The following is a 26,678-nucleotide window of genomic DNA, read 5'->3' as shown; positions in this document are numbered from 1 at the left end:
ACGAAATACTTTAGAGTGGTAATTATTTTCTGAGCTTCTTTTCTCTGGGAGGTCAAAAAGTTTGATCTTCGTGGCGATGGGTTATAAACTCCTCTGAGATCATGACTGTAAAAATTAGAATATATATATTCACAGTATATGATCAAAAGGGGGAACAGACTAAAAACCAGAAGCTGGTGGCGTTGCTTATATATCTTTACTCTTTGTGACGACGGGTCATGAACTCCATTGAGATTAGCATAACTGTTAATATTTTAATATACATATTAACAGTATATAATCCCTAGGGGGAAACACACTAACAACTGGAAGGTGGTGATGTTGATTGTAAATATTTAGGGTTTGCGCCGACGGGTCACCAACACCTCTGAAGCGAAGTACAGTGTCAATATTATAATATAGAAAGTCACAATATATAAAGTAGCCAGAAAAGGAGCAATGTTTACTGTAATCTATCTGTTTCTGAAAACAAGCTGCTGACATTACAGAGAAAAAGGGAAAACATGCAATAAAACTTTTTTCTAGATATAAATGTTTAAATATTGACAAATAGCCACAATTTATGGCTATCTACTATGCCATAATGAAACAACTTACAACTCCGGAATATGTTTGTTGACACAAAACAAGAAGCCGATGCTAGAAAGGGGAACCTGCATCACAGATTGGCGACACAGAAATGTTTTGCGAAAACGAAACTAATCGCACAATAGGTGTGGTTTATATAGTTTTTGGTTGCTTAGTAGTCTATGGAACGAAGATTAGGCTCCGCCTATGTAGTTGTCACATTTTACAGTTTACACGTGCTCAGGTTTTAACTGTTTTACTTGTGCACGTGTTGGGAAAAGTTACAAACTGTGAAGCTGTAAAGGTTTCGATTTCCATAGTAACAGGTATAAGGTCCTTATTATCTACATACGTTGGAGAGTGTAAAAGAATTACCCGGTAAACTGTGTCCTTTGCATTCTCATGATTAAAAACATCTAAATAGAAGATATATAAAAAAAATATATTGTTTACAATAGAAGAAAAAAAACGTATTAATATTTGTTATCACTATGCTTTTTAATTAAAAAAATGCCAACATTTGTAAAGCGTAAAGCTACCCCCGGAAAGGTGTGCCGGCGCTTGGGGCATTGGGAAGATTAAGCAAGGTGTTACCTACAGTGATATAGTGGTGGGCTAAGAAGCTGATGGAGTTTGGAATCGAACTGTGAACGCTGTTCTTAAATGTCAGGTATTATAGGTGCTGCGCCATACTTTTATCACACTTATATGTTAATTACTGCTAATTAAGTTGAAAATATTCTTAAATTATAAGTAGGGCTCCTTGATTTATGTTTTTACAGATTTGTACAGGTAAATACCGACAGAAAAGTATTTATTTTCCTCTCTGTATTTATTTTAAAGTGTGGATAAATACGGAAATTGGGTTATTTTTTGAGCGTTTGTAAATGCTGTCAATGATGAGTAGTAGGCCAATAGGTCTGTCGTTCTAAAAGTAAAAGGGTAAAAACAATAAAAGACTTTTAGTAAGGAGCCTTGAAGAGCAATATATATCCTTGTATAAGACAACTTGCACATTTTAATATGAAGGTTGTGTATATTTTATCATCTAAGAGTGTTTACATGCATGAAAACGGTCAGTCTTTCAGCCATGAGTGCATATTTATGAGTAAAATAAATGTGGAAATATACTAATTTCTGATTCTTTTTTTACAAAACCCGAAATATATATGGGTAAATACACATACAATTATTTTAAAAACAATATGGATAAATACAGATGGAAATGTCCCAAAAATAAAAACCATAAAACCAGGAGGTATAATTATAAGTTATAAAACACTACTGTTAAGTTTGTTTTTACTATAAAAAGTATACACGTGTTTTTAAATTGTACTTAAAAAACACTATAGGTTATAGGAATATTCTAGTTAGAAATTAGCATTTGAAATTCACTGAAAGAAACATAGGTTTTAGGTAGGTTATAGTTAGGAATTGGCATTTATTTATTTTATTTATTTATTTATTTAAAATGTATAATGCGCAACAGCTACCCGCAGTGGGTGTCCCGGCGCAAGGGATAGACTGAAGAAGAAAACTGACATCAGACACAGCTGAATTTAGCAACAAGAGCTACAGGGAATTAGTTTAAAAGAGTAGGGTCTTCAGTTTTTTTCGAAAACAGAGCATGTTGGTCTCGGTCTTCAGGGTAACGGGCAGGGCATTCCAATACTTGGGGCCAAGATGGGAGAAGGATCTTCCACCCATCTTCACTAGCTTAAATCTGGGGATAACATAATCACAATTGGCCGATGATCTCAAAGTACGCTGGGGCCTATAGGGTTGGACTAAACTTTGTAGATACAATGGGGCAGAACCCTGTTTGATTTTAAAAAGATAGCATAAGGCTTTGAATTTAATTCGACTCGAGATCTCGAGCCAATGGAGATCGCGAAAAGCCTGCACAGCCGAAGACCTCCTCGGAATATTACAAAGGAGACGAGCTGATGAATTTTGTACGACCTGTAATTTTTTGACAGTCGCGGCATCTGCGCCAAGATAGAGAACATTACCGTAGTCCAGGCGAGATGTTACTAACGCCTGGACTACGGTTCTCCTAGCGGCATGAGGCAACATCCAGAGAATTTTTTGGAGCCATCGTAAGGTAGTAAAACAGATGGCCGCCACCTTGGTGGCTTGTTGCCTCATAGACAGTCTATCATCTATGAGAAAACCCAGGTTACGTACCACCTGGACTGGTAGAGGGGTAGGACCCATAGTGCTGGGCCAGTGTTGAGGGCCCCAGAGATCTTTCTGTTTCCCCAAAATAATGATCTCGGTTTTATCACCGTTAAGCTTGAGGAGATGCCTCTGCATCCACTCAGCCACAAGTGACAAACCAATTTTCAAACCAGACACGCTGTTATCTTCAGTGCTGGAGAGGGAAAAAACGTTTTGCGTGTCATCGGCGTATGAAAAAATAGTCAGCCCGGCTTCCTCTGCGATGGTAGCGAGAGGTTTGATGTAGATATTAAATAGTAGCGGGCTGAGAATACACCCCTGAGGGACACCATACGCCGATGAACATATCGTGGATGCAGCTTTCTGAGAGAAAACTTGGAATGTGCGCTCACTTAAAAAGGAGGCAAACCAAGCAAGTGCGGGGCCATCTATTCCAAGGGAACGGAGAGAATTTAATAAGATGGAATGGGACACGGTATCGAACGCTGCGCTCAGATCCAGAAGGATGAGAGCAGAAGTTTCACCGCGATCGATACCGTGCCGAAGTCTCTCCGTTACCCCTAGTAATGCAGTCTCAGTAGAATAGTGAGCTCGAAAACCGGACTGGGATGGATGTAAAAAGCCCTGATTTTCAATAAAAAGAGAAAGCTGCGTGTTAACATGCCTCTCCAGTATCTTTGAGAAGATAGGCAGCAAAGAAATAGGTCTGAAGTTGGCAAGGTTTGATGTGTCCTCACCAGCCTTTTTCAGAAGTGGGACCACCATCGCATGCTTCCAGTCCTGTGGCACACGAGACTCACTCAGGGAGGTATTAAGAAGTCTCATAAGAGGGCGCCGACACTCAAAATCGAGCAACTTAAGGATTTTAGCAGGCACCGGATCACGCGGTGAACCAGATCTTACACTGTTCAGGCAGGCGAGGAACGAGTCATCATCAAACAGAAGCCAGTTAGTTATCTTTGCCCCTAGAGACAGAGGTACAGTCATAGTCGCACACCCCAGTTGAGACTGAGTTGCTGTGTTAGAGGCACTCATGGAGTTGTTAATACGCTCAACTTTGGCGATAAAAAATTCCGCAATGGAATTACATTGGGCTTCTTCCAAGACTGGGGGGGTCGGTAAAGTATCAGCACCAGTCAATTTTTTAACCACTGCAAATAGAGTGCGAGGGCAATTCTGAGCTTGCAACACTATATTTGTCGTGTATGTAGCTCTTGCCTCTTTACACCTAGAATGGTATCCCTTCAATGCTTCTTTGTAAGCGATCTTTCGAGAAGCAGAGTAAGTGCGCCTCCATTTCCTTTCCAAGGCCTTACAATTAGTTCTCTGAACCTTTAAATCGGGCGAGAACCATGGGGCCGGACATCGATGGAGTTTGGAAAGTCTCGGAGTAGGGGGAAGCACGATGTTTACAGTATTCGTGAGCCAAGATGTAACTGCCAAATTCAGGTCTTTAAGAGGGGCTTCGTCATTTAAAGGACGAGTATCAAAGAGATGTTGGTTAAACTTCGAAATATCTAGTTTACCCCATCTATGGACTAGTTCGCCCTTGCCCTGTCTATTCAAAATAGGCAGTTTGATGTCAGATAGGGCGAAGTGGACTGCGAAATGATCCGTCCAGTCCAAAGGACGAGCACTCTGTGAGCAGTCAAAGGAAAGATTGGAAAGAATTGGATCCAATTGATGCCCCGCCGAGTGAGTGGGACCCGAATTGCACAACATCAGGCTCAATACCTCTAAATCACTTAAAAAACTCTTACTTAAGGCGCAAGAAGTGTCATCAAGATGTAAATTTAAATCGCCAAGAATAGTAAAATTTGCGGCTTTAAGAAGTAGAGGAGCTATAGAGTTGGTGAGCACGGATATCCAGGTATGGGCATTGCCGGGAGGGCGATATATCAAAAGGCCAGATAAAGTAAATTGTGGGTTAATAGCAAGTTTAAAAAGCGCTGCCTCACAACCAGGAAGAGGGAAAGTTTCAAGTTTGCAAAGGTAACAAGACTTGAAAATTATAGCAATACCTCCTCCTTTCCCAGAGTCTCTGTCCTGTCTCAATATGACATAATTGCTAGGGACGGCACACGCAATATCCGGGCCGGAACTACCATGAAGCCAGGTTTCCGTTAGGAACAGAGCATCAGGTTTCTCAGCGACCAAAAAATCAAAAATATTTGATTTATGTTTAGGTAGCGACCGGCAATTAATATTCCAGAACTGGAGAATAGGATGTTTAGCAGGAGGTACCTTTGTCCTTCTGCGACCACGCGAATGGACCGGTTTCATGGCCTTACAGGTAGACATTTTACCCGTACGAAAAGTACAACCTCCACAGTTGAAATTATGGGTCGGTAAGGAACAACAAGAGCAGGATAAATTAGAAGGAGGGCGTAGTGATCGCAAAAACTCACCCGTATAGGACATCATAGGTACAGCCTGAGGTGCAGGAGTAGGCATAGCTGTAAATCAGAGTCCCTAAGCACAGTCTGGCCCGGTCTGACGCGGACGGGCGCAGACGGGCAGGACTCTGGCACGACTCAGGCTACGCGAGAGGCGATCCCGCTGCGCGATCCCGCTGCACTAGGCAGGGAGCTTTAAATAGGCGTCCCCTGTGTGCTTCTGCGCACTAAAGCGCTCCCTGAAGATGGCGCCCGAGCAGACAAACACCAACTACCCCACTCCGAGATGTCTGCTGCTGAAAAAGCCCACCCCGGGAACCGGACCCGCTCGAATAGCGGTGGTTAACAATTAGGATGCAGGTGAGAGGGCAGAGATTAAAATCAAGGCAAATAACTGAGGAAGAAATAAAATAATAAACCAGGTCGTTTTAAAATGCAAAAAAGCGGCGTGCGCACGAAGCGCTAGGCAGCGATGTAAATGTCAGTCAGGGCTAACCCTGAAGAAGCTCGCCTTAAATAGGCGTCCCCTGTGTGCTTCTGCGCACTAAAGCGCTCCCTGAAGATGGCGCCCGAGCAGACAAACACCAACTACCCCACTCCGAGATGTCTGCTGCTGAAAGAGCCCACCCCGGGAACCGGACCCGCTCGAATAGCGGTGGTTAACAATTAGGATGCAGGTGAGAGGGCAGAGATTAAAATCAAGGCAAATAACTGAGGAAGAAATAAAATAATAAACCAGGTCGTTTTGAAAATGCAAAAAAGCGGCGTGCGCACGAAGCGCTAGGCAGCGATGTAAATGTCAGTCAGGGCTAACCCTGAAGCAGCTCGCCTTAAATAGGCGTCCCCTGTGTGCTTCTGCGCACTAAAGCGCTCCCTGAAGATGGCGCCCGAGCAGACAAACACCAACTACCCCACTCCGAGATGTCTGCTGCTGAAAGAACATTTAAAAAACCTTCGAAATTCACTGAAAAAAACCATAGGTTTCAGGGGTGTTATAGTTAGCTGGACATTTCACTCGTACAAAACCATTGAAATTCCTCCATTATAGTTAGTTATACTAAGTATACCTCGCGCGACCACAATCCACTGCTGATGATGTCACATATTACATCATTCATGGCATGGTCAGTGAAATCACTGATGACATCTCAAATTACATCGCTGATGCCATCATGCAGGTGACAATCAGATACACCTCAACATACACTAATATAACCTTTCATCACTCACTTTAAAATACAGAGTACCACACTTGAATCCATTGACAAACCAATACAACTTTCTAAAAACCCACTCAGTGATTCCTAGTTCTACAAACACATCTAAACACTTGCCTATAGATTCACTGATACATGCTAACAAATATCAATAGAACACTATTAAATATACTTAAACACCTACATCGACATTACACACCAGCACACACCCTATTCACTTATGCAGTCATCCTACCCAATTATGCAAACAATTGATCATTCTTACATTTACTAAGCTACGCAATATACAAACACCACTTTATTTATTCATATAGATAATAACGCATACTTAGGGTGTTATAAAATCACTATTACAAGTATACAGTTTTCGATAGTCACTCATACAATCACTGAGTCTTATGTATACGTATTTATATACAACAACTGTCACATACATTGCCTGTTATATTTCCACTTTGTTGTACATATATCATTGAGAAATATATGTACTCATCAACACACTCATAAAGAGATTCACTCACCCAAAACAACTGTTTTCACATACAGTCTTAACCTCATATATGTACTTAATCAACTGTTTATACATCTTTAGACAGTTACACACCTTCCATCCAACTACACACACATTCACTCTCTCATACAAATACTCTCTTAACTAATTAAAAACTAATATAGAATTTCACATACCCAGTAACCAACTTATGCAGTAGTTTACACAAGACACAGAGTGAAACAAATATTCACACAGTCAAATCACTATCCCATGTATTTAGTGAGGCACTTTAAATTACTCACTTACACAGTCAATCACAGTGATACTAAATCCTCCATCCAGACACTTCTTCATCCACCTAGTCTTCAATGCAGATTCCTTCATATATAATAATTATATAAATACCAAACCAAACCACATTCACTGGATGATGTCATCAGTGATGTCATTTGAGAAGTCATCAGTGATGTCATCAGTGATGTCACTGACCATGTCATGAATGATGTAATATATGACATCATCAGCAGTGGATTGCGGGCGCGAGTTATACATAGTACAACTAACTATAACGGAGGAATTTCAATGGTGTTTTATGAGTGAATTGTCCAGCTAACTATAACACCCCTGAAAACTATGTTTTTTTCAGTGAATTTCTAAGGTTTTTTAAATGAGAATTCCTAACTATAACCTGCTTGAAACCTATGATTTTTTCAGTGAATCTATATATATATATATATATATATATATATAACATCAAAAGTTGCCTGCTGGTAGAAGACAGCTACACCACAGAATTTTGATTCAGCCTTAATGCGTTTATTCAATGAACGGCACCAGTGAGGGAAAACTTCAGTCCACAGCAATTATAGTCTCATTCCCGACGCGTTTCGTAGATTAACTTCTTCAGGGGATTGTGACTGGAACAGAGCAGCAAGGCAGGTTTTGGCGGCACATTTTGTTTCCAAGGACCCGCCCGAGTGGGCGTGGCCCACACTGTGGCCTTATGGTTCTCGTAGTCCCGCCAGTTACTTCAAGTGATTTGTCTGTTGCAATGTCCCAATACAGAACAGTATTATCCTTGTGGATTGTGGCTGATGTTCCACCAGTGGCACCGCTGTGTGGTTACTCGAAAAAACGGCTTCCGTGCCATTGGTGAATCCGCCGGTTGACAGACTCACTGGGATGCCGCAACAGCATCGGGCTGTCCTCCGCGACCCAGGCTGGCCGCTATAAACAACATCAAAAAGTGCCTGCTGGTAGAAGACAGCTACACCACAGAATTTTGATTCAGCCTTAATGCGTTTATTCAATGAACGGCACCAGTGAGGGAAAACTTCAGTCCACAGCAATTATAGTCTCATTCCCGACGCGTTTCGTAGATTAACTTCCTCAGGGGATTGTGACTGGAACAGAGCAGCAAGGCAGGTTTTGGTGGCACATTTTGTTTCCAAGGACCCGCCCGAGTGGGCGTGGCCCACACTGTGGCCTTATGGTTCTCGTAGTCCCGCCAGTTACTTCAAGTGATTTGTCTGTTGCAATGTCCCAATACAGAACAGTATTATCCTTGTGGATTGTGGCTGATGTTCCACCAGTGGCACCACTGTGTGGTTACTCGAAAAAACAGCTTCCGTGCCATTGGTGAATCCGCCGGTTGACAGACTCACTGGGATGCCGCAACAGCATCGGGCTGTCCTCCGCGACCCAGGCTGGCCGCTATAAACAACATCAAAAGTTGCCTGCTGGTAGAAGACAGCTACACCACAGAATTTTGATTCAGCCTTAATGCGTTTATTCAATGAACGGCACCAGTGAGGGAAAACTTCAGTCCACAGCAATTATAGTCTCATTCCCGACGCGTTTCGTAGATTAACTTCCTCAGGGGATTGTGACTGGAACAGAGCAGCAAGGCAGGTTTTGGCGGCACAGCCTGGGTCGCGGAGGACAGCCCGATGCTGTTGCAGCATCCCAGTGAGTCTGTCAACCGACGGATTCACCAATGGCACGGAAGCCGTTTTTTCGAGTAACCACACAGCGGTGCCACTGGTGGAACATCAGCCACAATCCACAAGGATAATACTGTTCTGTATTGGGACATTGCAACAGACAAATCACTTGAAGTAACTGGCGGGACTACGAGAACCATAAGGCCACAGTGTGGGCCACGCCCACTCGGGCGGGTCCTTGGAAACAAAATGTGCCGCCAAAACCTGCCTTGCTGCTCTGTTCCAGTCACAATCCCCTGAGGAAGTTAATCTACGAAACGCGTCGGGAATGAGACTATAATTGCTGTGGACTGAAGTTTTCCCTCACTGGTGCCGTTCATTGAATAAACGCATTAAGGCTGAATCAAAATTCTATGGTGTAGCTGTCTTCTACCAGCAGGCAACTTTTGATGTTGTTTATAGCGGCCAGCCTGGGTCGCGGAGGACAGCCCGATGCTGTTGCGGCATCCCAGTGAGTCTGTCAACCGGCGGATTCACCAATGGCACGGAAGCCGTTTTTTCGAGTAACCACACAGCGGTGCCACTGGTGGAACATCAGCCACAATCCACAAGGATAATACTGTTCTGTATTGGGACATTGCAACAGACAAATCACTTGAAGTAACTGGCGGGACTACGAAAACCATAAGGCCACAGTGTGGGCCACGCTCACTCGGGCGGGTCCTTGGAAACAAAATGTGCCGCCAAAACCTGCCTTGCTGCTCTGTTCCAGTCACAATCCCCTGAGGAAGTTAATCTACGAAACGCGTCGGGAATGAGACTATAATTGCTGTGGACTGAAGTTTTCCCTCACTGGTGCCGTTCATTGAATAAACGCATTAAGGCTGAATCAAAATTCTGTGGTGTAGCTGTCTTCTACCAGCAGGCAACTTTTGATGTTGTTTATAGCGGCCAGCCTGGGTCGCGGAGGACAGCCCGATGCTGTTGCGGCATCCCAGTGAGTCTGTCAACCGGCGGATTCACCAATGGCACGGAAGACGTTTTTTCGAGTAACCACACAGCGGTGCCACTGGTGGAACATCAGCCACAATCCACAAGGATAATACTGTTCTGTATTGGGACATTTCAACAGACAAATCACTTGAAGTAACTGGCGGGACTACGAGAACCATAAGGCCACAGTGTGGGCCACGCCCACTCGGGCGGGTCCTTGGAAACAAAATGTGCCGCCAAAACCTGCCTTGCTGCTCTGTTCCAGTCACAATCCCCTGAGGAAGTTAATCTACGAAACGCGTCGGGAATGAGACTATAATTGCTGTGGACTGAAGTTTTCCCTCACTGGTGCCGTTCATTGAATAAACGCATTAAGGCTGAATCAAAATTCTGTGGTGTAGCTGTCTTCTACCAGCAGGCAACTTTTGATGTTGTTTATAGTGGCCAGCCTGGGTCGCGGAGGACAGCCCGATGCTGTTGCGGCATCCCAGTGAGTCTGTCAACCGGCGGATTCACCAATGGCACGGAAGCCGTTTTTTCGAGTAACCACACAGCGGTGCCACTGGTGGAACATCAGCCACAATCCACAAGGATAATACTGTTCTGTATTGGGACATTGCAACAGACAAATCACTTGAAGTAACTGGCGGGACTACGAGAACCATAAGGCCACAGTGTGGGCCACGCCCACTCGGGCGGGTCCTTGGAAACAAAATGTGCCGCCAAAACCTGCCTTGCTGCTCTGTTCCAGTCACAATCCCCTGAGGAAGTTAATCTACAAAACGCGTCGGGAATGAGACTATAATTGCTGTGGACTGAAGTTTTCCCTCACTGGTGCCGTTCATTGAATAAACGCATTAAGGCTGAATCAAAATTCTGTGGTGTAGCTGTCTTCTACCAGCAGGCAACTTTTGATGTTGTTTATAGCGGCCAGCCTGGGTCGTGGAGAACAGCCCGATGCTGTTGCGGCATCCCAGTGAGTCTGTCAACCGGCGGATTCACCAATGGCACGAAAGCGTTTTTTTCGAGTAACCACACAGCGGTGCCACTGGTGGAACATCAGCCACAATCCACAAGGATAATACTGTTCTGTATTGGGACATTGCAACAGACAAATCACTTGAAGTAACTGGCGGGACTACGAGAACCATAAGGCCACAGTGTGGGCCACGCCCACTCGGGCGGGTCCTTGGAAACAAAATGTGCCGCCAAAACCTGCCTTGCTGCTCTGTTCCAGTCACAATCCCCTGAGGAAGTTAATCTACGAAACGCGTCGGGAATGAGACTATAATTGCTGTGGACTGAAGTTTTCCCTCACTGGTGCCGTTCATTGAATAAACGCATTAAGGCTGAATCAAAATTCTGTGGTGTAGCTGTCTTCTACCAGCAGGCAACTTTTGATGTTGTTTATAGCGGCCAGCCTGGGTCGCGGAGGACAGCCCGATGCTGTTGCGGCATCCCAGTGAGTCTGTCAACCGGCGGATTCACCAATGGCACGGAAGCCGTTTTTTCGAGTAACCACACAGCGGTGCCACTGGTGGAACATCAGCCACAATCCACAAGGATAATACTGTTCTGTATTGGGACATTGCAACAGACAAATCACTTGAAGTAACTGGCGGGACTACGAGAACCATAAGGCCACAGTGTGGGCCACGCTCACTCGGGCGGGTCCTTGGAAACAAAATGTGCCGCCAAAACCTGCCTTGCTGCTCTGTTCCAGTCACAATCCCCTGAGGAAGTTAATCTACAAAACGCGTCGGGAATGAGACTATAATTGCTGTGGACTGAAGTTTTCCCTCACTGGTGCCGTTCATTGAATAAACGCATTAAGGCTGAATCAAAATTCTGTGGTGTAGCTGTCTTCTACCAGCAGGCAACTTTTGATGTTGTTTATAGCGGCCAGCCTGGGTCGTGGAGAACAGCCCGATGCTGTTGCGGCATCCCAGTGAGTCTGTCAACCGGCGGATTCACCAATGGCACGAAAGCGTTTTTTTCGAGTAACCACACAGCGGTGCCACTGGTGGAACATCAGCCACAATCCACAAGGATAATACTGTTCTGTATTGGGACATTGCAACAGACAAATCACTTGAAGTAACTGGCGGGACTACGAGAACCATAAGGCCACAGTGTGGGCCACGCCCACTCGGGCGGGTCCTTGGAAACAAAATGTGCCGCCAAAACCTGCCTTGCTGCTCTGTTCCAGTCACAATCCCCTGAGGAAGTTAATCTACGAAACGCGTCGGGAATGAGACTATAATTGCTGTGGACTGAAGTTTTCCCTCACTGGTGCCGTTCATTGAATAAACGCATTAAGGCTGAATCAAAATTCTGTGGTGTAGCTGTCTTCTACCAGCAGGCAACTTTTGATGTTGTTTATAGCGGCCAGCCTGGGTCGCGGAGGACAGCCCGATGCTGTTGCGGCATCCCAGTGAGTCTGTCAACCGGCGGATTCACCAATGGCACGGAAGCCGTTTTTTCGAGTAACCACACAGCGGTGCCACTGGTGGAACATCAGCCACAATCCACAAGGATAATACTGTTCTGTATTGGGACATTGCAACAGACAAATCACTTGAAGTAACTGGCGGGACTACGAGAACCATAAGGCCACAGTGTGGGCCACGCTCACTCGGGCGGGTCCTTGGAAACAAAATGTGCCGCCAAAACCTGCCTTGCTGCTCTGTTCCAGTCACAATCCCCTGAGGAAGTTAATCTACGAAACGCGTCGGGAATGAGACTATAATTGCTGGGGACTGAAGTTTTCCCTCACTGGTGCCGTTCATTGAATAAACGCATTAAGGCTGAATCAAAATTCTGTGGTGTAGCTGTCTTCTACCAGCAGGCAACTTTTGATGTTGTTTATAGCGGCCAGCCTGGGTCGCGGAGGACAGCCCGATGCTGTTGCGGCATCCCAGTGAGTCTGTCAACCGGCGGATTCACCAATGGCACGGAAGCCGTTTTTTCGAGTAACCACACAGCGGTGCCACTGGTGGAACATCAGCCACAATCCACAAGGATAATACTGTTCTGTATTGGGACATTGCAACAGACAAATCACTTGAAGTAACTGGCGGGACTACGAGAACCATAAGGCCACAGTGTGGGCCACGCTCACTCGGGCGGGTCCTTGGAAACAAAATGTGCCGCCAAAACCTGCCTTGCTGCTCTGTTCCAGTCACAATCCCCTGAGGAAGTTAATCTACAAAACGCGTCGGGAATGAGACTATAATTGCTGTGGACTGAAGTTTTCCCTCACTGGTGCCGTTCATTGAATAAACGCATTAAGGCTGAATCAAAATTCTGTGGTGTAGCTGTCTTCTACCAGCAGGCAACTTTTGATGTTGTTTATAGCGGCCAGCCTGGGTCGTGGAGAACAGCCCGATGCTGTTGCGGCATCCCAGTGAGTCTGTCAACCGGCGGATTCACCAATGGCACGAAAGCGTTTTTTTCGAGTAACCACACAGCGGTGCCACTGGTGGAACATCAGCCACAATCCACAAGGATAATACTGTTCTGTATTGGGACATTGCAACAGACAAATCACTTGAAGTAACTGGCGGGACTACGAGAACCATAAGGCCACAGTGTGGGCCACGCCCACTCGGGCGGGTCCTTGGAAACAAAATGTGCCGCCAAAACCTGCCTTGCTGCTCTGTTCCAGTCACAATCCCCTGAGGAAGTTAATCTACGAAACGCGTCGGGAATGAGACTATAATTGCTGTGGACTGAAGTTTTCCCTCACTGGTGCCGTTCATTGAATAAACGCATTAAGGCTGAATCAAAATTCTGTGGTGTAGCTGTCTTCTACCAGCAGGCAACTTTTGATGTTGTTTATAGCGGCCAGCCTGGGTCGCGGAGGACAGCCCGATGCTGTTGCGGCATCCCAGTGAGTCTGTCAACCGGCGGATTCACCAATGGCACGGAAGCCGTTTTTTCGAGTAACCACACAGCGGTGCCACTGGTGGAACATCAGCCACAATCCACAAGGATAATACTGTTCTGTATTGGGACATTGCAACAGACAAATCACTTGAAGTAACTGGCGGGACTACGAGAACCATAAGGCCACAGTGTGGGCCACGCTCACTCGGGCGGGTCCTTGGAAACAAAATGTGCCGCCAAAACCTGCCTTGCTGCTCTGTTCCAGTCACAATCCCCTGAGGAAGTTAATCTACGAAACGCGTCGGGAATGAGACTATAATTGCTGGGGACTGAAGTTTTCCCTCACTGGTGCCGTTCATTGAATAAACGCATTAAGGCTGAATCAAAATTCTGTGGTGTAGCTGTCTTCTACCAGCAGGCAACTTTTGATGTTGTTTATAGCGGCCAGCCTGGGTCGCGGAGGACAGCCCGATGCTGTTGCGGCATCCCAGTGAGTCTGTCAACCGGCGGATTCACCAATGGCACGGAAGACGTTTTTTCGAGTAACCACACAGCGGTGCCACTGGTGGAACATCAGCCACAATCCACAAGGATAATACTGTTCTGTATTGGGACATTGCAACAGACAAATCACTTGAAGTAATTGGCGGGACTACGAGAACCATAAGGCCACAGTGTGGGCCACGCCCACTCGGGCGGGTCCTTGGAAACAAAATGTGCCGCCAAAACCTGCCTTGCTGCTCTCTGTTCCAGTCACAATCCCCTGAGGAAGTTAATCTACGAAACTCGTCGGGAATGAGACTATAATTGCTGTGGACTGAAGTTTTCCCTCACTGGTGCCGTTCATTGAATAAACGCATTAAGGCTGAATCAAAATTCTGTGGTGTAGCTGTCTTCTACCAGCAGGCAACTTTTGATGTTGTTTATAGCGGCTAGCCTGGGTCGCGGAGGACAGCCCGATGCTGTTGCAGCATCCCAGTGAGTCTGTCAACCGGCGGATTCACCAATGGCACGGAAGCCGTTTTTTCGAGTAACCACACAGCGGTGCCACTGGTGGAACATCAGCCACAATCCACAAGGATAATACTGTTCTGTATTGGGACATTGCAACAGACAAATCCCTTGAAGTAACTGGCGGGACTACGAGAACCATAAGGCCACAGTGTGGGCCAAGCCCACTCGGGCGGGTCCTTGGAAACAAAATGTGCCGCCAAAACCTGCCTTGCTGCTCTGTTCCAGTCACAATCCCCTGAGGAAGTTAATCTACGAAACGCGTCGGGAATGAGACTATAATTGCTGTGGACTGAAGTTTTCCCTCACTGGTGCCGTTCATTGAATAAACGCATTAAGGCTGAATCAAAATTCTGTGGTGTAGCTGTCTTCTACCAGCAGGCAACTTTTGATGTTGTTATATATATATATATATATATATACATATATATATATATATATATATATATATATATTACCTACTGGCGGTCGCCAGTAGGTAGTTATAGTTAGAACCTAGCTACCATAGGAAATCCGCAACATTCTATTGGGAATAACTTTGGCGCCGGAAGAGGAATTTGCGTGTAATTTTTTAAAAATTAGGCCAGCTCAGCTCCGCTCCTTCCCTGAAATTTTCGGGGGGATTCGTGAAGTGGGGGCCGAGAAAAAAGGGGGGTCCCAAAACGTGTTTTCCCCATGGTAATTTCCATAGGACGAATTGACAAGGCTACAGCCCGAACTGCTGAGCGGAATTACACCAAACTTTGCAAAATTGTAGGGACTGGTATGCAGAAGTGCCTTTGCTATATTTGGTGAAAATTGCTCCAGTAGTTTTCACCCAAATTAACTTTAAAAAAAGATATATATCTATAGGCGCGCTCCGAGTGCTCACTGGTACGCGTACCGGGGAGCGCACCCGGCGCGCCATGGAAGTGTGCAAGCAGAAAGCTTATTGGCTCTCGGGTGTCTGTCATCATTCTAAACAGTCCAGAGAGTCCGCCATCTTGTGTCTCTGTAGAATCGAGACACAAGAGGTGAAAATTAAAAGGGGGAAATGATTAAAAGGGGGCAGGGTAGACACCCCCTGACCCCCTAGGTTTTCTGAGGGAGGCCTAGAAGGACCCTGAAGGGCAAAAAAAGTTTTATTTTTTTTATTTTCGCGGGGTAAGAGCTGGGTGCGTTCCCATGTACGCTTCCCGGTACGTGCACCCTGAGCGCACCACGGGGAAAAACAATGTAAAAAATTAGAGTAAAAAAGAAATTTAGAGTGCTTAGAGGTAGGGTAGCTCTGAAAAGAGCTGTTGGTTTATGTGGGTGTTTTTTGTACCTACAAGTAGGATACCAATGCAGAGTCTCAAATTCAAGAGGAACACTCTATTCCCCTCATCTGTAAAATGTACACCATCTCTCCTATAGATGCCTTGCATGTTGTAACGCAAGTTGTTGTGGTAAATGGAACCCATACCATAGTCTCTGAGGAAAGCAGAAACAGATGTATTCACATGTTTCCTTGCTTTCTCAATCTGTGGACTAAATTGGTTGGGCCAGTTCCATTTTTGCCTTTGGCATATATTAGAAAATACTAAGGCAGTTTTTGGGAAAAGTGACATCAATTGGTCAAAGATGTCCTTTAAAAGCATCTCCAGACCTACCCCAGTCAAAGTGCCCAGGTCATTTCCACCACAGTGCACAATTATGAGGTTAGGCTGTGGTAGATGCATAAAGGATTGTATCAATGGTATCAATTGGTGACTTCTTAATCCTCTCTGTCCAATCCACACAATGTCCACATTTGGTAAATCAAGGTTGTAAATACCTCTGTTACTTGCAAATTTTTCACTCAAGTAGACAAAGCTATGACCCACAAACCAGACTTTTGGCATCTTGAAGGTAGACGTGCTTGTATTCAGATGAGTTGTGGAATTGAAATGGCAGTTTGAAAGTAGGAGTTATGAAAAAAAGTGGTTGAGATTCACTGCACTTGAAAAACAAGAAATGATTTGTGCTTTCTTAAAATTCACCACTGAAAATTAGGGTGGGTGCTTTTTTTTTAAAGAAATCATTTTAATGGTTGAGAAAAGGTCATTGAAAGAAACATTGCACATGATTAGCTAGTACACTGAGAGGTCAAACACCCTTGCTGGATTCTTTTGCAACATACTATGAAGAACTTTTGAACTGTGTGCTGGGTTAGGTGGGAGTTACAATGGTAACAGGTTAAATGAGCACTGGGGGGGATGTGTGAATATTTTGTGAGTTTCAAAGTGTTGAAATGTACAACCAATTAAAATGTGCAGTTTGGTTTTGAATTTGTGTGGGAAGAATTTTGATTGGTTATGTACAAGAATATGGGCCTGAAATGAGAGGGAATCTGTGCCATTATTCTAAGGCTGCAGTGACAGAAGCATTATTCAGAGATTCTGCTTAAGAAAATCTGGTGTGTGTGACTGACACTGTTCTACATCTTCCAAAGCATTTTTAATGGTGAGTAATGATTCTTTTAATAAAGATAGACTGCTGTATGCACTATGGGTAAGATTAAGAAGCATATTGTGCTTCTTTAATCTTGCATTGTGTGGCATGTTTTTTTGTAATGCTGTTTAAAAATTGAATGGTGCATATTGGAAATGTATTTTGGAAATGAGTTAGGTTTCTGCTTTGTTTTGTAGTGGTCAAATAAATGGGCTGTGCTTTGTGTTAAAAACGATTTATTATGGAAAATGTTTTCTGGTAAAATGTCTGGCTTTTAATTTTTGGTCAAGGATCACATTGAGTGTCTATGTGAAATAAGGAATTACATTTTCACATTTTTCAATAATGTCACCTGTGCCTTCTAACAGTTTGCCTCTCTTAGCTTAAAAGGTACTCTGTGCCTGTGTCTTATGTCACTTTGCACGTGCATGATCTCTCTTTTTCTGTGTGTCATTTCTCTCTTTGCATGTTTTGTTAAAGTCAGTTAGGCTTTAGCATATGTTGTAGTAGGGAAACTTAGGCAGCAGAAATGTGTAAGAATAGCTTGGAAAAAATTAAGGCGACGCAGGGAGAAGGGTGGTTTGGCAAGCCCGGACCTTCAACTTTACGCCTGGGCATTTCAGATGTCGCATGCCCGAATGCTCTTAAATACTCCATCCGACCATGACATCGGGTTGATGTTTAAAGCTCTATTACAGTTCGAAGGGATAGGGCAGAAGGGGTTTCTTTTTAAGTTTGGAGACCCCACATTTTTCAAAAAATCAAACTGAAGGTGTTGTCAGGCCTAGCAAAAACTTGGTATAATCTCAGAGTCACCACCAAAATAGGTTACTACTCAAACAGATCTCCCATATGGGATCTTCCTGTTTCTCTAGGTTGGGCTAACGACGTTCTGATATATATATTAAAAGATGCCAACATCTCAACCTGGGGGGACATGTTTGTAGAAGGGGTTATGCTTTCCTGGGAACATTTATTAAATAAGGTGGGCCCCAATCTGTCTAGATTGAAGTATTTACAAATCTCAAGCTGGGCACAAGCGTAATCTTCTGGAGTGTCTCGTCGAGTCCACATGCCCATAGGTGGTAGTAGTCAATTGGAATCTTCCCTACTAGATAAGACACCAGGACCAAAGGAGGTTTCTTTCTTCTACAACTTAATTTTGGAGGACATTGACGGGGATTTCCACCTCCCAGATCAACTTTGGGGTTCCCTGATGCCATCCGTCAATCTACATGAATTGTGGTTAACTTCCTGTAACGTTCTCTGGGATATAGTGAAACCGGCTTGGCTTCGCAGAAATCATCTTTATACTCCTCATAGGGCATACTACTCCCCCCAAAGATTGTCTAAATTTTCAAGAGCAGAACCTGTGGCGTGTGCCTGGTGCGGCCTAGTGGAGGCTTCGGACACACACATGTTCTATGAATGTCCTCAGTTAACATCATATTGGCAATCAATTGGTAATAAACTAACATCACTAATAGGCTCCACAGTGGTAATAGATCTTTGATTAGTAATATTTGGAGTAGTGGAACAGAAGCGCAGCCCAAATAACAATCTATTGTTCTATTCCATGTTGTTGGCCCGACAAGAAATATGTAAGCGATGGAAAGAGGTTTCTCCCCCGACGTTCTACGATTGGTGTTCCTCTATGTTACAAACATCACAGATGGACATGGCCAGGTCTGGTACATCAAATAAAAGGGCATTCTGGCAGTCACTTGTTTAGTTCCATAAGTTTGAGCTGTTCCGATGATTACAAAGCTATGATACACGTCTACTGCTATAACACCCGCGCTTCTTACACAACGATTTGGTGGCAAAGGCAAAGGTGGTAACTGGCTTTTGGTAAATATCTGTCAAAAACATTTTGGGGTTCTGAGCTGGAATGGTATGAACGACTTCGCTGAGGGGTGTTCGCAGAATCTCATATCGAATATAGCCCCACCAGCCTTGGGCTGAGGCAGTTTGTCAATCATACTATGAGCCAGATTACCCTGTCCGAAAGCTTGACAGATTAGTACCATGGTGGAGATGAGGAACAAAAGAAAAAAAAATACATGTATTTTTAAAGTCAGTTAGGCTTTAGCATATGTACTGGTAGGGAATCTTAGGCAGCATGTCTGTTAGGCCTCTTACTTCAGAAATAGGCTCTAAGTTGTGCAATCAAGATCCAGGGTGTGCCTTTGAAATGAAAAAGGAATGTTATGTCTTGCTTATATATATGTGGTCTGTTTTTTGCCAGTAGACACAGTGAAATAGTCTGAGCAGAGACACACATATTGCATGCAGAGACAGACATGGTAGATTACATGTAACATCCTGGTCATGTGCCTAAGATCACACTGTGAGTCAAGCTTGATTTTAATTGGATCTGAGTGAATAATTTGCTTAGTTGATGTGTTTAAAAATATGAAAATACATGTATTTTTAAAGTCAGTTAGGCTTTAGCATATGTACTAGTAGGGAATCTTACGCAGCATGTCTGTTAGGCCTCTTACTTCAGAAATAGGCTCTAAGCTGTGCAATCAAGATCCAGGGTGTGCCTTTGAAATGAAAAAGGAATGTTATGTCTTGCTTATATATATGTGGTCTGTTTTTTGCCAGTAGACACAGAAAAATAATATGAGCAGAGACACATATATTGCATATATTGCATGCAGAGACAGACATGGTAGATTACATGTAACATCCTGGTCATGTGCCTAAGATCACACCGTGAGTCAAGCTTGATTTTAAATGGATCTGGGTGAATATTTTGCTTAGTTGATGTGTTTAAAAATATGGAAACACATGTTTTGTTAAAGTCAGTTAGGCTTTAGCATATGTAGTAGTAGGGAATCTTAGGCAGCATGTCTGTTAGGCCTCTTACTTCAGAAATAGGCTCTAAGCTGTGCAATCAAGATCCAGGGTGTGCCTTTGAAATGAAAAACGAATGTTATGTCTTGCTTATTTATATGTGGTCCGTTTTTTGCCAGTAGACACAGTGAAATATTATGAGCAGAGACACACATATTGCATGCAGAGACAGACATGGTAGATTACATGTAACATCCTGGTCATATGCCTAAGATCACACTGTGAGTCAAGCTTGATTTTAAATGGATCTGGGTGAATATTTTGCTTAGTTGATGTGTTTAAAAATATGGAAATACATATATTTTTAAAGTCAGTCAGGCTTTAGCATATGTACTAGTAGGGAATCGTAGGCAGCATGTCTGTTAGGCCTCTTACTTCAGAAATAGGCTCTAAGCTGTGCAATCAAGATCCAGGGTGTGCCTTTTTTTTAAGTTTGAAAGCTTTATTGAGGAAAAAATGTTCAATACAATAAGGTGACATCAGCTGAACAACAAAAGAAGGGGAGTTGTGGGAAAGGTAAAATACAAGCAGCTGATGGCACAATGGAGAAGTAAAGCATTTTTGTATTTTACAAGGAAGAAGGGGAGGGGGAGGAAGGGGAGGGAAATAAAACCGTGATAATACAATATAAGAAGAAAATAGAAATAAACAACATTAAATGATGGTAATAAAGTACAGTAAATGTGCAAATAACCAGCAATATATGGAATAAAAACATCAGAAAGAAAAATGAGAAAACCTGAATAAAGAAATAACTGCATCAGTGAAAGTCAAAACCTGAAACTACAAGCAGGAGTACAACAGTTCAAGGAGGCTTAAAATTTTCAGAAGAAAGTGGAGCATATTGTTTGTTGGCGGATTGATCTAAATATAGAGTAAGGGGTAACCAATAAAGTTCCACATTGCGAGAGGGTTTGCAGGAGGATGCAAAAGCAACATCAAGTCTATGGGAATGACATAGTAAATTCCACCAGCATGATAGGGAAAGTTTGGTCAGGGACTTCCAATTAGAAGCAATATGTTGTAGTGCAAGGCCTAGCATAAGGTCAAACAGACCATGTGAATGTGTAGGTATGTCAAGAGAATCCGAAAGGCTACACAAAAAGACCAGAGAAATAGAAAAGGAAATAGAAAGATGAAAAATACGGGAGAGACGAGACCATATTTGTGTCCAAAAAAGTCGAACTGATGGGCAGAGGAAGAAGAGATGAAAGAGGTCCGCATTGGGAGCATTACAGGTCCAGCAATTAGCAGTAGAAGAAGGGAGAAAATGAGAGAGAGAGACAGGAGAAAGATAAAGTCTATGATAAAAGAAAAATAAGATTGAGTGAGAGATGCAGTACGGGAAATTTTCAAGGACCTAGCCCAGAGTTTGTCCCAGAGAGAGATCGGCCATGAGAGGTCCAAATCTTTTTCCCAAGAAAGTTCCAATTTAGACTTAGAACGATCAGGAGCAGGAGCTGAAAAGTATTGATAAATGAGAGAAGCTTTAGGAGAGGTAGAGAGAATGGTGAGTAAAGAAGAAGAGAAAGGCAACACTGGTGATACAGCAGGAGGGAGGGAATAGTAATGATCAAGAAGAATTTCCATAAGAATGAAGTATTTCTTTGCGAACGAAGAAGGACAATGAAATTTGGATTGAAATTGAGGGAATGAGCAAGGAGAGGAACCATGAAAAAGATGGTGTACCCAGATAATACCCTTCAATCGCCACGAAGGCCATGCAATAGGTCTATTGCGTATTAAGATGAGTGAATTATACCAAATGGGTAAGAACAAGAAGGATTCCCGAGAAACAGAAACCGTGGATACTAAGGGTCGCAAAAGGGAAGAAGTATGTTTGAATAATGGCGGATGAAGACATGGGGCCTTAGACGTGAAGCGAATCACCTCTTGAAAAGAATAGGGGAGTAATAAGTCATGTTCAACAAAAAGCCAAAGGGGAGAAAAAGGAGAGATCTCTTCTGATAACCAGCGAGAAGCCTGGCGAAGCGAGAAAGACTTATGATAAAGACGAAAGTTTGGAAAATTAACCCCACCATTTGTTTTAGACAGACGCAGGGCTGAGAGAGAGATTCGAGCTTTCTTTTTCCTCCAAAGAAACTTAGATAAGACAGAATTAATACGACGGAAGTAAAACGCTGGGATACGGATTGGGAGCATGGAAAGTAAATAGATTAAGATCGGAGCAATCATCATCTTGATGGAATCAAGACGACCCCACCAGGAGAGATATAGAGGGTTCCAAGATGAGAGTAAAGATTCAATCCTGGAGATAACTGCATTCATGTTAAGCTGAATAGAAGATGAAATAGAGTTAGAGAAAAGAACACCAAGATACTTGATTTTCTTAGGTTGCCAAGCGAAGCCGGTGGAAGCAAAAAAATGCGGAAGGCAAAATTTGGTGACAGGAAGAATCTCCGTCTTATCCGAATTTATTTTATATCCTGAAACCAGGGAATATTTCTCAAATTCATTTAGTAAAGAAGGAACCGAATGAACTGGATCTGAAATGAATAAAAGTATATCATCCGCATACGCAGATAACTTAAGATGATGATCACCGTATGTAAAGCCAGAGATGGCGGGATTGTTACGGATAGAAGATAGGAAGGGTTCAAGAGCTAAAATAAATAAAAGAGGTGAAAGAGGACATCCCTGACAAACTCCACGTTTAAGTATAAAAGGGGAAGTAAGTTGGCCATTAACGAGTACTGAAGCCTTGGGCATAGAATATATTAAAGAAATATAAGAAATAAATTTGGAACCAAAGCCATGCCATTGCAAGGAGGCCATCAAAAAGGACCAATCAACCCTATCGAAGGCCTTTTCAGCATCAACTGAGATGGCTGCAAGGGGAATAGATAGGGAGGGAGCCTTACTGAGAACGTTAAGGAGGAGTCTGGAGTTGTCTGAAGTGAGACGGCCTTTAACAAAACCACATTGCTCCTTCCCAATGAGATGTGGCATGAGTGGGTCAAGACGAAGAGCTAGTAATTTTGCAAAAATCTTATAGTCTACATTAACTAAAGATATTGGCCGATAGTTTTTACAAAATTTGGGATCCCGACCCTCCTTAGGAATGAGGCATATGGTGGCGTCTTGAAATGAGCCTTGGGCCCGACCCTCGGAACAGAAAGACTGAAAAAGAAAGAGAAATTTGGGTAAGAGGAGATCGGAGAAGTGTAAATAAAATTCAACTGGAAAGCCATCAGGCCCTGGAGTTTTACCTTTGGTTAGAGAAGACAAAGCAGTGGACAATTCAGTAAGAGTAAGATCTGTATCAATGCTCGAGAAATTAAGATGGGAAGTATCTGGCTGAGGCAAATTTTCAAAATATGAGTGAAGGAGGTCTGGGGTAGGGGGGTGTTCAGGAGAGTATAAAGATTCATAAAAAGATTGAAATTGGGTCAAAATTTCTGCATCTGTATGAAGAAGGACATTAGAAGGGGAATATATAGAGTCGATGATAGTGCACTCTTTACGCGATTTTAAATAGTTAGCAAGAAGTTTGCCTGATTTATTGCGACCTCCATAATACCGTGCACTACTCCGGAGGAGGAAAGAAGATGCTGAATCTGTAGTAAGTTTGTTAAATGCAATTTTAGCTTGAAGGAGTTCAGGAGACATGTGATTAGGGGAGGAGGTGTAGAATTGATGTTCTAACGATTTGATATGCGCAAGAGCAACCTTACGTTTCTGAAGGAAATTTTTCTTTTTTTTAGAAACATAATCAATAATAAATCCGCGGGCCGTGGCCTTAAAAGAATCCCAAAGAACATGGGGCGGAGTGTCCTGATCTGAATTAAATTGGAAAAATTCAGAGGTAAAAGAGCGAAAAGAGGAGTAGGAGGGAGGAGGTCAAAGACAGTAATAACAGGAGCATGATCAGAAATAACAATAGGTTCAATAGAAGAGAATAACAGATTTTGAGATAAAGAGGAGGAAAGAAAAATATAATCTAAAGGAGAGAAAGAAGCATGTGGAGGAGAGAAGAAAGAGAAATCTATAGTGTCTGGATGGGTGAGCCTCCATGAATCCACCAAGTGAACCTGAGTAATAGTGTCAAGGAACTGTTTATGTGGTTTGTGAGGGGTAAACCGAACAGAGGATTTACGATCTAAAAAGGGGTCAACAATCTGATTACAGTCTCCACCCAATAAGAAAGAGCCATCATTGTGTTGAATACATTTTGCAGTGATCAAGGGCCAAAAAGAGGAGTCAAAGGATGTAGGACCATAAATATTGAATAAAGTAATTGGAATATTGTTAATAAGCAGCTTAGCCAGAATCCAACGACCCTCATCATCTTTTTGTTCCAGGATCACTTTACATTTGAGACGTTTGTGAATCAAAATAGCAACACCATTCTTTTTATGAGAAGCAGGAGAAAACAGGACATTACCAACCCACAGTCTTTTCAATTTCATAGATTCAACATCTGAAAGATGGGTTTCCTGAATTAGAACAATATCAGGGTTGTAAGAGGAGAGGTGGGAGAGTACTCGCTGCCGTTTAATAGGATGGTTAAATCCTTTCACATTCCATGAAACAACTTTGAAGATGAAAAAATATCAAACTGTTCAAAAATTGCAAAATTCGAAAAAATACTGTACAAGCAATTAAGCAAATTTCAGAATTAGAGAATAAGCAAACCATTAAAAGATTGGAAATAAGAATAGAAGGAGAGAAAGGAAAGGGGAAAAGTAAAAGGAAAAAGAGAAGAAAGAGACAGGTACAGGAAAGAGGGTCAGCACGGGAAGAAGAAGAAAGAGAGGAAATAAGGCATAGAAGACAGTACAAATCCATAAGGATGACTGTAAAAGACATACCTGAAGGGGGAAATACACAAAGGAAGATGGGGAAGTGGTGATGCGTTACAAGACGGGTAGACCAGGAGGAGAGTCACGGCCGCACCGAGACCTCACCATAATCACAAGGGGCAAAACACGACGATGAAGGGAACAGCCAACACATATCTGCAATGGGGGGGGGGAAAGAAAACAGTTAATACCACATAAAGTATATAATAAGAATCATATAATCATACAATAGATAGAGATATAGATGAATCAAGAAAAGGAAGAATAACAATAGAGAACGTGTTCAGAAAAATACAAGAAGAAGAAGAGAGACAAGGTTACAACGCGGAAGCTTATATAAGAAAAAGCAAGAAAAGGATGTGATAGAAATACAGAACACTAGAGAAAACAATTAGAGAGCATTACACAAAACAACATTAACAGTTCAGCCACTGTTTGAAGCAGAGGTTTCCATTCCCTCTACATCTTGTAGAAGAAGGAAATTCCGTAATTCAGCAGGATCTTGAAATGACCATGTCTTATTCCGGTGAGTAACTCGGAAAGTACAAGGATGGAAGAGGCCATATCGTGCTCCGATTGAGCGCAAAGAAGGGCGGAGAGACAGAAATTCCTTACGCCTGGAGGCGGTAGCATTAGAAACGTCTTGAGACAAGTAGATTCGTTGGCCCTCCCAAGAAATTTGTCTCTTGGACCTTGCTGCTGAAAGAACTGAGAGAAGAACTGTGAACTTTAAAAAGAGAATAATAACGCCACGGGGTTTTGTAGATGACATTGTCCGTGCTCCCAGTCTATGAGCTCTTTGAATACTGATGGACGTAGTAGGAGGCAGATCTAGAAGCTTCGGGAGGAAAGAGGTAAAGAAGGTCACCGGGTCATCACCCTCAAGAGTCTCTCGTAAACCATAAATACGAAGGTTGTTCCTTCTGTTGCGATTTTCCAAATCCTCCGTATGTTTCTGTAAAGAAAGGACAGTCTTTTCCAATGTTACAATGCGTTGCGTGTTGGATTGAACTTCAGGGATTTGTTGTTCAACTGAGGATAGTCGAGCATCCATAGTCTCCCATTTATCTTTCAAAAGTTGCATATCTTTGCTTGTCTCCTCGATGAAAGGGCGCATTGCACGAATTTCTTCTAGGATTTGATCAATGGAAGACGAATGAGAAGAGTTGTCTGGTGTAGGAGAGTCTTGTTTAGGTCGTTTGCCAGATGTAGCAGGAGGTGAAGCTTTAGTGGATGATGATTGTCCCGAGGGGGAACGCTGAGAAGAAGAAGTTGACATCTTGGAAGATTGACTAGATGTAAGCTCACTAGTTGAAGAGTTCACAGATGCAATTATAGAAGGAGCGAAAACAAACTTAGGTTTACGTAACCTTACCATAGGCAGTTTGCACCGTAGTATATCTGATTCTTCACACTGCTCCGAAAGGCAAATCAGAATGAGCAAAAAAGTTCTCACCAAGGTGAATGTGTCTCAGAGGGTCATCCAATACAATTAGGAACAATATAAAACTGCAAGACGCTCCATAAACAAGGCACATTGAATATCCAGGAGCAGTTCTAAGAGCATCAAAGGCGATAGGAAAGCATAGTAGGGTGTAGTGGAATACGTCCAGTAGGCTGAAGGGTAGTGGGTATCATGAAGTGAAAGTACGAAAAAATACAGTAACACGAGGCATAAAAAGTAGAGGATAGTTCACCTCAGGAGACATTAAAAAAATGCGCTAAAACATCCTCTGTAATTTGTGCAGGCTTACACAAGGAGAGTCAGTGACGTTGAATAGCCAAAGCGCTTAAAAAGGCAGGAATGCGCGTGAAGGCAGGAAATACCTTAATATGAAGCTCCTCAACAGAAA

The sequence above is a fragment of the Lissotriton helveticus genome, chromosome 8 (assembly GCF_964261635.1).
Source record: "Lissotriton helveticus chromosome 8, aLisHel1.1, whole genome shotgun sequence".
Classification (NCBI taxonomy): domain Eukaryota; kingdom Metazoa; phylum Chordata; class Amphibia; order Caudata; family Salamandridae; genus Lissotriton; species Lissotriton helveticus.
This window is presented reverse-complemented; position numbering follows the sequence as displayed.